The following is a 15,495-nucleotide window of genomic DNA, read 5'->3' as shown; positions in this document are numbered from 1 at the left end:
TGTTTTTAGCTATTCTCTCCCGGATTAGGAGTAGAACACTTTTGGGTGAATCTAGAGATGGAAATGAGTGGATATATGTGGATGTGTACTTCCGGGGTAGAAGCAACATGTGTGAGTGAACGTGCAAGTGAATCTTAATTTTAACCACATGACAAGCTCCTAAGGGTCTACACAGCTTGACCACACTCAATGCTTATAAGCAGTAAAAAGTAAATGTGTGGCTCAAAGTTCTAGCAAGCATGTATATATGGTTGTGGAAGAAATTTAAACTCTCATCATATAGGAACTCATCATGTGTTATTTTAAAGATTTTTCAAAGATAAAATTCTCCAGAATTCTATCATCTCTAGGAACAGATAAACAACAGCTCAACCTTCCCATATCATATCTGTTAACAACTTAGACTTCAGATCAAGTAGTCTTCCCACAAGTTTAGGTTTTAGAGCAGGTTTAAATTATAATAGTTATGCCTAATCTTGAGAGAGAGCTCAAACTTGAAAACTAGGTACATGGCAGAGCAACTATTTATCATATCCATGTAAGAGTTTATCATAAGGGTGTTATGACCGGTATCTCATATAAGAGAAGATCGGCTCAGGGGTAGAAATATTATTATTATTTAGGGGGTGATTTATAAATTATTAGGAGGAGAAGGCTATATATATTTGTAAGACTCTATGAGATAATTAAGGAGAAACATATTGTTTCTCGACTTCCTCAGGGAGTCGGGAGCTCCTCTGTTTCCAACCCGAACGCACGCCGAGCAGCAGCAACGGCGCCGCCGCGCCGTCTCCCCCACGCGCTCCACGCTCGCCCAGCAATCAGCCACACCTACAACCTTCGATCTCTCTCACTCAGGGCTAGGAATCCTAGCAGTTTGGTATCAGAGACCTCAGGTCCGATGATCACGCCTCTGCCGACTTCCGGCGTTTCGGCGGCGGCCACGCTGCCGCCTTCCACCGTGCAGTCGGAAATCTCGGAGTCCTCCGGCGCACCGCTCACCTTGAACGCCCTGGCCGGTGTCGTCGCTCGGATGGGCGCCAACATCGACGTACTCAGCCGCAACATGGTGGCCATACAAACGGCCCTGGCCGGGCTGCTGCCCCCGCCCCCGCCACCTCCGCCGACGTCCGCCTCCCAGCCCCCGCTACTTCCATCTGCTACATCCGCGCCGCAGTCCAGCGTGCCTCTGCACATGCTGCGGTGGCCAGCCTCACCGTCTCCGATCCCGTCGTGGGCGTTATCGGGGATGGCGCCGCCGGTTTATACAACGGCTACGACCGTGACTCCGTCGGCGGCCGCGACCTCGGCTCCCAGCGCCGGGACCTTCTACGGTGGCACTGACGGTACCCTGCTCTATGGCGGTGCCCCGTCCTACGCAGTGGCTGGGGGCAGGGGCCCTCTGGACGGCGCGCTGGCGGGCGTGCAGGATGGCCCTCATGCTCCTCCCAAATTCTACAAATTGGAGTTCGCAACCTATGATGGCGCCGTCGACCCGCTCAATTGGCTCAATCAGTGCGAACAATTTTTTCACGGCCAACGCACCCTCGCCTCGGACCGCACTTGGTTGGCATCCTATCACCTCCGCGGAGCAGCGCAGACGTGGTACTATGCCATGGAACAAGATGAGGGGATGCCACCGTGGGAACGTTTCCGTGAGCTGTGCCAACTTCGCTTCGGGCCTCCAACGCACGGCACGCGCTTGGCGGAGCTTGCCCGTTTGCCCTTCACCTCCACAGTCCAAGACTACTCCGAGCGTTACAACGCCGTTCTATGCCACGAGCCGGGCCTATCCGCTCTCCAGAAGGCCAAGTTGTACGTCGGTGGTCTCCCTGATCATATCCGTTTCGACGTGGAGATGCACCAGCCGGCCGACTTACAGTCGGCGATGTACTATGCTCGCGCCTACGAGCAATGTACGGCGGCCTTCCTGCCCGCCCTATTGCAGCTGCAGCAGCAGCAGCGCAGTGAGCAGCCGTTCCGTGCCGCCCCAGCGCCGGTGGCACCTACCCCGTCGGCGGTCACGGCGGTCCCCAGTCAGCCGAGGACGTTCCGTCGCCTCTCACCTGCCGAGCAGATGGAGCGCCGCCGGCAGGGCCTTTGTTTCAACTGTGACGAGCCCTTTGTGCGCGGTCATGTGTGCAAGCGGCTTTTCTACCTTGAGACCGACGACTACATCGACGACGAGCCAGCGGAGGCGCCCGCCACAGACAGCCCCACGGCTGGCCACCTGGAGGGGCTGACCGCCCCGGATGCCCCGGCGACCGCCCTGGTGGTTTCCCTTCATTCTGTAGCCGGGATCCAGCCACCTAATGCCATGCTGCTGCCCGTGTTCATCAAGGGGGAACGCTTTCTCGCCCTCCTCGACACCGGCTCCACACACAACTTCGTCCAAGGGGCAGCCATGCGACGTCTCGGCCTCTGCCCTACCAGGGGCACGGACTTGCGCGTCACCGTCGCTAACGGTGATCGGTTGGCGTGCGAAGGGATCACGCGTGATGTGCCTATCCGCATCGGAGACGACGACTTCACCATCACATGCGTTGGTCTCAATTTTGGCGCCTTCGACTTCATCATCGGCTTCGACTTTCTCCGGAGGCTGGGGCCGATGTTGTGGGACTGCGACGCCCTCACGCTGACGTTCTGGAGGAACGGGCGCCGCGTCACCTGGCAAGGGGTGGCCGGACCAGCAGCATCGACCCCGCAGCGGGCGCTGGCCGCGGCTTCCCCCGACCCGCGACTGCCACTGCTCGACCATCTACTGCAGCAGCACGCTGACATTTTTACCGAGCCCACAGGGCTCCCCCCGGCGCGCCCCTATGATCACTGTATCCATCTTCTTCCAGGGACCGCTCCAGTGACCGTCCGCCCATACCGCTACCCCCAGCTGCAAAAAGATGAGCTGGAACAGCAATGTACGGTGATGCTCGAGCAAGGTATCATCCGTCCAAGCACCTCGCCGTTCTCCGCCACCATCTTGTTGGTGCGCAAGGCGGACAAGACTTGGCGGTTCTACATCGACTACCGCGCCCTCAACGCCAAGACGTCGAAAGACAAGTTCCCGATCCCGGTCGTGGACGAGCTCCTCGACGAGCTGCACGGCGCCCGCTTTTTCACCAAGTTGGACTTGCGGTCCGGGTACCATCAGGTGCGGATGCACCCAGACGACATCAGCAAGACGGCGTTCCGCACACATTAGGGCCTCTACGAGTTCCTCGTGATGCCGTTCAGCTTGACCAACGCGCCGGCAATGTTCCAGGCGCTCATGAACGACGTCCTCCGACCGTATCTCCGCAGGTTTGTCTTGGTATTTTTCGACGACATATTAATCTACAGCTCATCGTGGGCAGAGCACCTGTAGCATGTAGGCATCGTCCTCAACGCCCTTCGCGCCCACCGTCTCCATCTCAAGCGCTCCAAATGTTCCTTTGGGGCCTCGTCGGTGGCCTACCTCGGCCACGTCATCTCCGCCGAGGGGGTGGCCATGGATGCAGACAAGGTGGCGGCGGTCGCGTCCTGGCCAACGCCTCGGTCAGCCCGGGCCTTGCGTGGGTTCCTGGGACTGGCCGGCTACTATCGCAAGTTCATCCACGACTTCGGCATCATCGCAGCACCGCTAACGCGTCTCTTGCGGCGAGACGCGTTTGCCTGGGACGACGAAGCTGACGCGGCCTTCCAGGCACTCCAGGGCGCCCTCACGACGGGGCCGGTCCTTCAGATGCCGGAATTCTCCAAGGACTTCGTCGTCAACAGTGACGCTTCAGGCGCTGGGTTCGGCGCCGCGCTTCACCAGGGCGCCGGTCCTCTCGCCTTCTTCAGCCGGCCGTTCGCAGCCCGCCACCTGAAGCTCGCCGCTTATGAGCGGGAGTTGATTGGCCTCGTGCAGGCGGTGCGGCACTGGCGACCATACTTGTGGGGACGCCACTTCCTGGTGCGGACGGATCACTACAGCCTCAAATATTTGCTCGACCAGCGCCTCTCCACTATTCCTCAACACCAGTGGGTCAGCAAGCTAATTGGGTTTGATTTCGCCGTGGAGTTTCGCCCGGGCCGCCTTAATACAGTGGCCGACGCGTTTTCCCGCCGGAACACCGATGCCGTGGACGATTCCGACGAGGTTTCACCAGCCACTGCAGCAGCACTATCCGGTCCCTCTTTCTCCTACCTCGACGACGTGCGCAGGGCGACAGCTACTGCTCCCGACGCGCGGGCCTTGCTGGAGCGGTTGCGCGCAGGCGACCTCCCGGACAGCTGGCGCGAGGATGCCGGCCTTCTCCTTCATGGCTCGCGTATGTTCATTCGCGACGTCGACGAGCTGCGTCGCCAGGCCCTACAGCTCGCCCATGGCGCTGGCCATGAGGGTGTCCAGAAGACCTTGCACCGTCTTCGCGCGGACTTCCACATTCCAGGTGATCGTTCTTTTGTGCAGGATTGGGTGCGCTCTGGCACCACGTGTCAACACAACAAGTCGCCCGCTCTACAGCCGGCGGGGCTGCTCCAGCCGCTCGACGTTCCGTCCCCGGTGTGGGCGGATATCTCGATGGACTTCGTCGAAGGGCTTCCGAAGGTTGGCGGCAAATCCGTCATCCTCACCGTCGTCGATCGATTCTCCAAGTATGCACACTTCATCGCCCTCGGCTATCCCTACACGGCCACCTCCGTCGCTCGCGCCTTCTTCGATGGTATTGTCCGGCTTCACGGGTTTCCGACGTCTATCGTCAGCGATCGCGACCCCGTGTTCACCGGTCATGTCTGGCGTGACCTCTTCCAGATGGCGGGCGTCAAACTCCGTATGAGTACGGCGTTCCACCCACAGACAGATGGCCATTCTGAGGTGGTGAATAAGGTGATCGCCATGTATTTGCGTTGTGTCACAGGTGATCGCCCGCGGGCATGGGTGGATTGGCTGGCATGGGCGGAATATTGCTACAACACGTCCTTCCACACCGCTCTTCGTGCAACACCGTTCGAAGTGGTGTATGGGCGTGCCCCTCCGTCCATCCTTCCGTACAAGCCGGGCTCGGCCAGCACTGAGGCGGCCGACACGCTTCTTCGCAATCGGGACGAGGTCCTTGCGGAGGTTCGTCAGTGTCTTCTCCAAGCACAGCAACTGGCGAAAAAGTACTACGACGCCAGTCATCGCGAGGTGGTGTTCGACGTGGGTTCGTGGGTCTGGCTGCGTCTCCTCCACCACACGACGCAGACCCTAGACCCGCGCTCCAGGCGAAAGCTCGGACCCCGTTGGGCGGGTCCCTTCCAAGTGCTTGAGCGCATTGGGAGCGTCGCCTATCGCCTTCAGCTGCCGGAGGGATCGCGTCTCCATGACGTGTTCCACGTCGGCTTATTGAAGCCTCACCGCGGCGAACCGCCAGCTACGCCTGGCGTTTTGCCTCCGACGCAGGACGGCCGCGCGTTGGCTGACCCGGAGCAAGCTCTACGTGCCCGGCAGCGGCGGGGTGTCTGGCAAGTTTTGATCAAGTGGCGCGGCATGCCAGTGGACGACGCGACCTGGGAGCTCCTTGACGAATTCCGTGGTGCTTACCCCGCATTTCAGCTCGAGGACGAGCTGTTTTCACAGGCCGGGAGAGATGTTATGACCGGTATCTCATATAAGAGAAGATCGGCTCAGGGGTAGAAATATTATTATTATTTAGGGGTGATTTATAAATTATTAGGAGGAGAAGGCTATATATATTTGTAAGACTCTATGAGATAATTAAGCAGAAACATATTGTTTCTCGGCTTCCTCAGAGAGTCGGGAGTTCCTCTGTTTCCAACCCTAACGCACGCCCAGCAGCAGCAACGGCGCCGCCGCGCCGTCTCCCCCATGCGCTCCACGCTCGCCCAGCAATCAGCCACACCTACAACCTTCGATCTCTCTCACGCAGGGCTAGGAATCCTAGCAAAGGGTTTAGTTTAGCCTAGACTCTTTATTTATTTATTTAGCAAACTAAGCAAAGATATATATAAAAGCACAAAATCTTTATTTGGGTTTTTTATGATTATGTATTTTTTATTATTTGAGTAAAGTATAAACGCGAGTAGAAACACTTAGCTGGTAAATGGGGGTGCTCTCCCTCAAGCTGGATTTTGACGTAATTTCTTCTGATGTAGCTAGCAAGTGACGGAGGTATATTTGAATGTTGGCAGAACCCTGACAGCGATTAGAATGTCCTTCGTTTGCTAGTCTCCTTTGATCCTTGAATTCTATGGAGCTCAAATAGACAACAAAGCTTTATGAAACTAGTTAAGTGTTAGCATAAAATCTCTTTGCCTTTATCACATTGAGCTTCCTCCTAATAAATTTTATTTAGCAGGATCATGCACTTATTATTTATATTTTTTATTGTAAGATGAAAACATATTTATTTTATGCCACCACAGTCAATATACCTATGGGGTTTTAAACCATAAGTCTACTCGCATGGGGCTTACTATTTTTAACATTTTTATTTTCTTTTCGAGATAGCATGAACCTGATTAACTAAGCAAACTATTTTAAATAATTGAAAGGAAAAAAGATAACTACCAACTTTACCTCTTGGCAAGGCGTTCGGTGTTTTTAAGTCCTCCGAACGGGACTCTCCGTTTTCTCAGTCATCCTGGGATTCGTTGGATGGCGTAGTCGGTGGTTCCGGCGGCTATAACTATCTTCTCTTTCCACATCTGACTCGGTGCTATGGTCTCCTCAGGACGGTTCTGTTCTACCTGTATGTCTTCAGACCTTACCACTTCTCCTTCGTAGTCTACTCATCCGTCCTTGATGATTTGCCTCCTCTGGTTTCGGTTGCGTCGCCTTCTTCGGAGGGGAAGTGCATGTGGACTTCCCTGATTCCAATATAGATGATGGCTTTGATAGTGTTGAGGAACGGTCTTCCAAGGATGGTGGGTGGATCATACTCGTCTTCTCCCATGTCAATGACCTGAAAATCATCTGGAGCTGAATGTATGTTGGTTGTAGGGGCATGGTTCCATGCAGGAGCTGATAAGTGACTGCGGCCATTATGTTGTCCTCAGATCCGGTGTCGTAGAGTGTTTTTTGAAAAGAGTATCCATTGATTGTGCACTTGATGCTTGGAACACCAGGGTCGTCCTTCTTGCTCAGGAAAGGCGACTTGAGTCGACAATCTTGACCTCCTCCAACAAGGATCCAATGTTTTAAGTCTTCTGGACAAGACTTCTCACCATCTTCATCTTGAAGTGCATCATTTGATTAAGTGTGAACCTTGACGTCTGCACTCTTGATACGGAGTCACCCATGTTCTTTGTTTGCCCAGCAGTTCGAAGTGCGGTGTTTGCAATATCCTGCTCAGTGTGTTTGTGCTCGTAGATCCAGGTCCTTCACTTGGTGGAGTCTAGGAGTTGTAAAACTCCTCCATGTTTTGCTTGAAGTGTACCTGTTCATAGAGACAAGGCAAAGATCAAGTGCATGGGCCTTGTTGGTGGAAAACACCAACAGAACCAAAAGTGTATTTGTTCTTCTGTAACCTTAAGCATAGTGAGCAAGACAAAGTTGATGGATAATAAGATCATGAGTGTAGCATTTAAAACATTTGTCACATTAGATCGCTCGACCTAATGGAAAGATAATCTATCTATATTTATGTTTTGTTTATATCTTCCAAAGATTGAATGTGCCACATTTTAGCTTATATGATTAGGGGTGTGGGATCACGAAGGTAGTACTAGGAACAAAGATTAAAGGACTAAACATGTTGAATTAATTGGGTTGGTTAATTTGGAGCTACAAATCATACATGTTTATCTCTTTTATTCATTTGTATGCCAGAACCAAGGAGAAGATTATAAAAGTGATAGTCAAGTACCTTAAGGTGTTGCCTTACTTGAAGAGTGATGGTATAGTATCACCTCGGTTTGATCCAAGGGCTGTGTTGCTTCCTAGGGGGCTATAAATAAAGACCATAGCCCCCTAGAGGAGAGGAAAAATAGAAGAATTGATTATTCTCTAAATTAGACAGAGAGAGGTCCCTAGAATGGATCTGTTTCTATAGGATTCTTAGCCACCATCTCAATTAGATCTCTATAGTTCTTTAGCATAGCTACATAGGATTAGATCTAGAAGGAGTCAAGTTAATCTTGGAGTCCGGATCAATCTTCAGTTCTTGGTAAACTCTTATTCTTTTTGTTATATTTATATTAGTTCTTGCTACTATGAATATGACTTTGATCTATTTAAATATATTGGAATTGACATTATTCTACTTGCTTATGTTCTTAATTATATTGTTCTTAGTCTACTTTGATTATATGCTTAGCGTAGTTAGATTATAATTATGTTTATGCATAGGATCGTATAGTGCTTACTAATTAGGCCGATGGGTAAGTGATATATATTGTGTAGGCGAGGTGCCTAGACCGTATTTATCTGCAATTACCCCTTATAGTCCAGAGCTTGAGGTAGATCGTGGGATTGATAGTCCTGTTGAGTCCTTTGTGTTCCTTCTCCCGATTATAAGGATTGTAGAACACCATTATTACAGGGAAGTTCTTGCTATGTTCATGATCTTTCTTGCTAATATCACTATGCATAGATATAACCTTTTCTAGTGATGATGCTAAGTGTACTTGCACTAATCATAGTATGCTTTGACAGTATAGTTAGGATACTTAGGATTTATTCTTGTAGACTGTCCTAATACCATGCTAGTGCTATAGACTTAGAGTAATCTAATTGAGATGATTATCATGTTTATCTTATAGCTACGAACTCTGTCACTTATTATTCATACTCATATTTATCTTATGTGACACTTATCCTGTATGAGAGATAGATAAAGACATGGTTAAGGTCCCCATGATTACATGTAGTGCTCATTATACAATGCAAGTCCCTTCCCAGTGGTTTAAATATAAATAACGATACCTGAAATACTCCTAGTTAAAATGCTACATCGGTATTATCTGTGCGCTTGTTGATTCTTTATTTATTTATTTATTTATTTATTCCCAAAAAAGCATATAGATATAATACCAGAACTTCTACATCATGTTAGGGATGACAACCGAGCATAAGTGATGTTATGTAATTTTGACGCCATTGCTAGGGAGAGGTCTAAGAGTCTATTTTTATTAGTTGCGTTAATAAGTGTCAACAATGCCCTCAAGGGAGGGGCGAGCGCCCCTAGGGTTTTGGGCGACCGTTCGCTCTTCGAGCCCCCTCTACCTCAATTTTTTATGTATACCCTATTAATTACTTTTCTATTCAAAAAAAGTTGATTTTCCCCGATAATTCAAAAATAAAATGGTCAGGCCCAAATATTCTAATTGAGAAAGAAAGTGATTATGTCTACTTCCTCTAATTCAATGTTGGGCTCTAAAAATAATTTAAGGTGTTGACCATTTACATTGAATAACGTACCTTCAATGTTGCGAAGTGTGATGGCTCCATGCGACGATGAGCTCACCACCTCGAGCGGTCCTTCCCATTTGCTTCAATGTTTTCCATGCCTGAAGAGCTTCACCCTAGAATTAAAAAGTAATACCTTACCACCTATGGTGAACTCCTTCTTTATCCTTTTGTCATGCCACCTTTTTACTCTCTCTTTATAAATCTTGGCATTGTGATATGCATTTTCTCTCCATTCTTCTAGCTCAGAGAGTTGCATCTTCCTCTTGTCTCTCTTTTGATAGCCTAGTGAGCTTTGAATTCTAACTCAACTGGTAAGTGACAAGTTTTTCAGTAGACAAGTTGATAGGGTGACATTCCGAAGCTGTGTTGTAGGCTGTCCGATATGCCCAGAGTGCATCATAAAGCTTGTCCTTACAAGCTATCCCCATCTCATTTTCTGTCTCCTATAAAATATTCTTAATTTTCTTGTTTGATGTCTCTGCTTGACCACTTGTCTGCGGATGGTAAGGAGTAGCGACATTGTGACGTACCCCATGCTTCGACAAGTATTGCTCGAAGCGCTTGTCGATGAAGTGAGAACCTCTGCCACTTATCACTATCTTTGGAACTCCAAATCTTGGAAATATTATTTCTTTGAACATCTTCTTTGAGTGCATGCTGTCAGCATTCCTGCATAGCTTGGCATCAACCCACTTGGAGACATAATCCACTGCCACTAGGATGTACACATACTTGTTTGACGGTGGAAATGGTCCCATGTAGTCAATCCCCCAGACATCAAAGAGCTCAATCTGGAAATTGTTGATGAGTGGCATGGCATCCCTTGAATTGATATTACCATGTCTTTGACACGGGCCACATCTCTGAATAAATTCTCTTGCGTCTTCATACATTGTTGGCTAGAAGAATCCACACTACCATATCTTTGCATGAGTTTGGAACGCACCATAATGCCCTCCATATGATGATGAATGACATATTTCAATTATTTTGATTCCTTCTTCAACTGGTACAAATCTCTTGAGTAAACCATCAGAGCATACTCGGAAGAGGTATGGTTCATCCCATATGTGATAAAGGCTCTCCTAGATTAGTTTCCTTTTGTTGCCTCCTGGTGGTACCTCAACTTAACAATATCTGCATATTAGGGGTCAGACTTGTTGATTCCATAGAGCATGTCGTCCTAGAGTGAGTCATCGATGGGTAGTTTGTGTGGATTCTCAAATTGCATTGTAGACAAATGATCGGCAATAGAATTTTCTACTCCCTTTTATCCTTTATTTCTTAGTCAAATTCTTGGAGTAATAAAATCCATATTATCAAACGGGGTTTCGCATCTTTCTCAGTGAGCAAGTATTTTAAAGCAGCATGATCAGAATAAATAATTACTTTAGCTCCCACTAAGTAAGATCTAAACTGATCAGTAGCAAAAACAACACCTAGGAGCTCTTTTTCAATAGTAGCATAATTAAGTTGCGGTCCTGTCAGAGTTTTGCTAGCATAAGCTATTGCATGATGCTTTTTATCTTTAGTTTGTCCTAATACTGCTCCCATAGCATAATCACTACCATCACACATAATTTCGAAAGGGAAAGACCAATCAGGGGGTTGAATGATTGGTGCTAAGATCAGTGCTTTCTTAAGAATTTCAAAAGCTTGTAAACATGCATCATCAAAGTCAAAAGAAACATCCTTAGCCAATAAATGAGTAAGAGGTCTAGCAATAAATGAAAAATCTTTTATAATCCTACGATAAAAACCAGCATGGCCAAGGAAACTCCTGATTCCTTTTACATTAATAGGTGGAGGTAAATGTTTAATTACTTTGATTTTAGCTTTATCTACCTCAATGCCTCTTTCAAAGACTAAGTGTCCTAGCACTATTCCTTCTCTAACCATAAAATGACATTTTCCCAATTAAGGACTAAGTGCTTTTCTTCACACCTTTGCAAAACCTTATCTAAGTTTTCTAGACAATCATCAAAGGTTTTTGCATAAACAGAAAAATCATCCATGAAATCATGTTAGAGAATATAGACATGATACATCTTTGAAAAGAAGCTGGTGCACTATATAACCCAAAAGATATTCTACAATAGCCATAGGTTCCAAAGGGACATGTAAAGGTGGTTTTGCTTTGGTCATCAGGATGGATAGAGATTTGGTGATACCCTGAATATCCATCTAAGAAACAAACTAAGGAATGGTTGGCTAACTGCTCTATTATCTCATCAATAAAAGGCAACGGAAAGTAGTCTTTCTTAGTTGCCTTATTAAGCTTTCTATAGTCTATGCACATCTGCCATCATATGATGGTTCATTGAGGGATTAACTCATTCCTCTCATTTTGGACAACAGTCATACCTCCCTTTTTAGGTACAACTTGAATAGGGATTACTCGCTCACTATGCGACACAAAATAAATGATGCCTGCATGCAATATTTGAAAACTTTCTTCTTTACAACCTGATAGGCTACCGATATGAATCGGTGTTAGGGTGGCCCGATCTTCATGACAATAGATCAAAAGAACAAGGATAACTTGCTGCAAACAGCGGGTAACTAGCTATATACCTGACAAAGGTTGGATGCGACCAAGCGACGGGGAGAGAGGCACCGAAACCGCGAAGACTTCGACTCGATCTCCGAACGACCGCAGAACCACAATCCAGAACTAATCCACACAATACGGCGCAGCCGAATGGAAGCCGTAGAGCACGAAGTAGGGGAACCCAGAGGATTCAGTTCACAAGTCCAAGAAGAACAAGGAAGAACAAAGGTTGAGTACGGCACTCAGCAGCGCGGCTGCAATATCATGTAGTTTATCAAAATGATCAAAGGTTGCTAATAGCTTAGTGGTAGGGGATATTTATACTAGGAACAACCCTCCTAGATAGGTATGAAAACGAAATAAAGTTTCTGAGGAAAGGCAATGTGAAAGGTCCCCTCGGAATGGATTCCTGAACAGGCTTCGCGTGACTGTTGGCCTCCAGAGTAGTTTTCAATAAACTGACCATAACTTCTTATTATGAACTCCAAATGACAAACCGTTTCTTGGGTGTGAAACTAGACTCCAAGAGCTTTCCAGAAATGTATGCCATGCACCACAAAACATTGTAGATTCGTACAGTTTTGCACAGCAAGTTGTACCAACATTCTGTCACGATAGACTATTGACCTTTTGAGCAGTCTTGACTAATCCAGGCATAACTCTTGATTACCACGTCCAAATGAGATGAGACTTGAGGCATTAGAAATCAGACTCGACAAGTTTTCCATCAAGTCCTCATGGGCCTTTATAGCTTTTGTGAGTAAAAGGTTATAAAGATTTATTTGCACTGGTCCGTTCTTCACTCTACTGGTCTGTTTTGCTAGTCTGCCAGGGACTTGCAATGGTTCGTTCTTCACTCTAGTGATCCGATTTGCTAGTCCGTCTTTAGGGTCCAATTAATTCTTCTCTTCTTCTATATACCTGAGTAAATGAACATACAACACTTAGGTAATATATAATTCTCATTAATATTAAAATGAATCTCACAAAGTAGCGAGTGGATCTCTTGTTGTAGCTTCTTGGCATGGCTTCTTGTAAGTTGACCTTGATGTGTAGCATTTGGACTTGAACGAGCGTGCATAGCTGGGATGTCCTCATCATCCTCCCCCTCTGGAAAAGGAGTCGTCCCCAACTCTAACTCTTCTGATCCAAAGAGTTGTGCTAGGCCATCGGTTTGTAATGTTGTGATAACATCGCAATCTTTTTGTTCCAGGATAACAAGGTGTTTGAATCTATAATCATATAAACCAAGTAGTAGCCTTGTATGTGGAAACCTAAATGATTTGGAATTAAGTTTAGCTTCAACCTTGAGTGGATGATTGAATGTTGATTGCCTTGGTATGGTCTCATCATCCTCCCTCCCTTCTAGAAAAGTCGTTCACGTCTTTTGTTTACCTAAAAACAACTTAGACAAAATAGAGGGTGGATGTACTTGATAATTCCAATAATCATTCCTTTTGTTTTGTTCATTTGTTCCATTATGAATTATTTTTCAATTACTTCCTTTTCCATATAAGAAACATTCTCTCAACTTTGGTGAACCTGCAAACAGTTTAGAGGATAGAAGCACAAACAATTCTTCCAATCCAAGCATTTGTTTCATGTTATCATGTTTTAACTTTAGAAGATCAAACTTTTCATCAAATGGATGTTGAGAACTAATGTTATTCCAAAAATTATTGTGGCAGCAAAATTTATTCAAGGGTTTAGAAGTATAATTTTTAAACTCAATGCTCCAAGGTGTGGATGAACAACTTTTCGGTGTATAGGCTTTGCTTTGCACAAGATTTCTAACTTTAAGTGGATGGTACGAACATGCTGACAACATGAATTGATCGAAACCATAAGCACGAAGCATTTGTGGCATCTTAAAAGATTTCTCACTTTGTTTATTGTTGACGGTCCTTAATGCTCACAATTAACCATCAATTAATCATGGAAAAGGATCCAAATGCAACCAACACCTAGACTTAGGGTTTTATCTGACAGAATTCCACAAGTTTTGGTGTTTGTCTATTTCTGCAGGGGGTTATCAGGAAATATGGAAGAAAGGCCCACACGTCGGGTTTACATAGAGATATTAACGTGTCGCGCAATTTTCTATCATCTAGGAGACTCCAGAATCCACGGGAACGAACGGGAAGGAAATCGGGCTCGGAGGCAGGGCGCCCGCCCAACTCTCCTGGGCGCCCGCCCAGCTACAGTGCCCAATCAGGACACGTTTCGCCGATCATGCTCCACCGACCTAATACTTCAAGGAAAACCGTGCGATCAATGTCGGTTTGATCCGACGGCTCAGATTCACTTGAAGGGACTATAAAACCAGACCCCCTGGCCCCTGGAGATCATACCTCTTCTACAGAATCAAAGTTAGGGTTTCAATTCTTCATCCAAGTAGAGAGGATCCCTCTAGTTCTTCTAGTTCTACCTCTAGTTCATCTGGATCTAGTTCTAGTTCATCTAGTTCTAGTTCTAGTTCCTCTAGTTCTAGTTCTAGTTAGTTCTAGTTGTAATCTAGAAAATAGGGAGAGAGAAGAGGAGAGCGGAGGAGGAGCCGGATCTGTCGGATCTTCCTGAACATTATACTTTTGCAGCATCTGGTTCGTTCTTCATCGTTCTCCAGGTTCTTCAATTCATAATTCCTGAGTTCTTTAATTACTTTTATTTACATTCAAGTTATTTATTGGATTCCCGCTTGCATCAAGTGCTCTAGTCTTTATAACGCTAGAGTAGTAATTAATAGATTAGACGTGGTGTTTAGTCTTGCAATTACCTGGAATTGCATCCAATCCTGCGGATTGTTGTGGTAGCCTTAGGGTAGTGACAGCCCTAACGGTCGACGTATTCCACCACGTTCGGATCGGTGTTTGTAGGACCGTAGTCAGACCTTCCTAGCCCCCTTCTCATCTCTTTCTGTGGTTAGTGCTCTGATGTCCCGATATAGATAATTTTGAAGTAATTCTTGATTCTTAGATCAACTAGAGAACTCTCAGGAAACTCTCTCTCTTCCCACCAAAAATAATTATATAGTTATCCTTGGGCGATCTTGGATTTTAATTAGTACACTCACGTTCCCTGTGGAAAATCGATACTCTGGAATACTCCTGGGTGAAATCTACATCGGTATCCGTGCGCTTGCGGATTTTTCTGTTTGCGTTTAAAATACCCAACAAGCTTTCGAGCGCCGTTGCCGGGGAACGGTAGCTGTGCTAGTTTCGAACCAAGTCGTCTGTGTATCTTTTTTCTTTTCTTTTTTTACCACACTCACCTTATCATTTTCACCGTACCACATGGATTTCACTCTAAGCATTAATGAGCATGGAATTTATTTCACAGCCACTTCATTTACTCCATGCTCATATGCAACATCTTCACAATCCATTGGTCTCTCCAACATCACCACATTCGAGATCTCCAACCCCCTCTTCCTTTCTATTTATAAAAACTTTAAAAGGGCGGTTGTCGATGCATATGTTTATAATAAATTTTGCAGATCTCGTTGAGTTGATCTTGATATAGGTCAGCGTTGGAGGGGAAACCACTTCACTGACATAAATTGATGGTTTCCCAAGGA

General features: G+C 46.7%; 1 pseudogene; it reads left to right on the top strand.

Annotated features, from left to right (window-relative positions):
- LOC110437558 lies at nt 902–3,361 on the top strand (annotated as a pseudogene).

The sequence above is a fragment of the Sorghum bicolor genome, chromosome 8 (genome assembly GCF_000003195.3).
Source record: "Sorghum bicolor cultivar BTx623 chromosome 8, Sorghum_bicolor_NCBIv3, whole genome shotgun sequence".
NCBI lineage: Eukaryota > Viridiplantae > Streptophyta > Magnoliopsida > Poales > Poaceae > Sorghum > Sorghum bicolor.
Note: the sequence above shows the minus strand (reverse complement) of the source record. Positions and strands in the feature narration are given on the sequence as shown.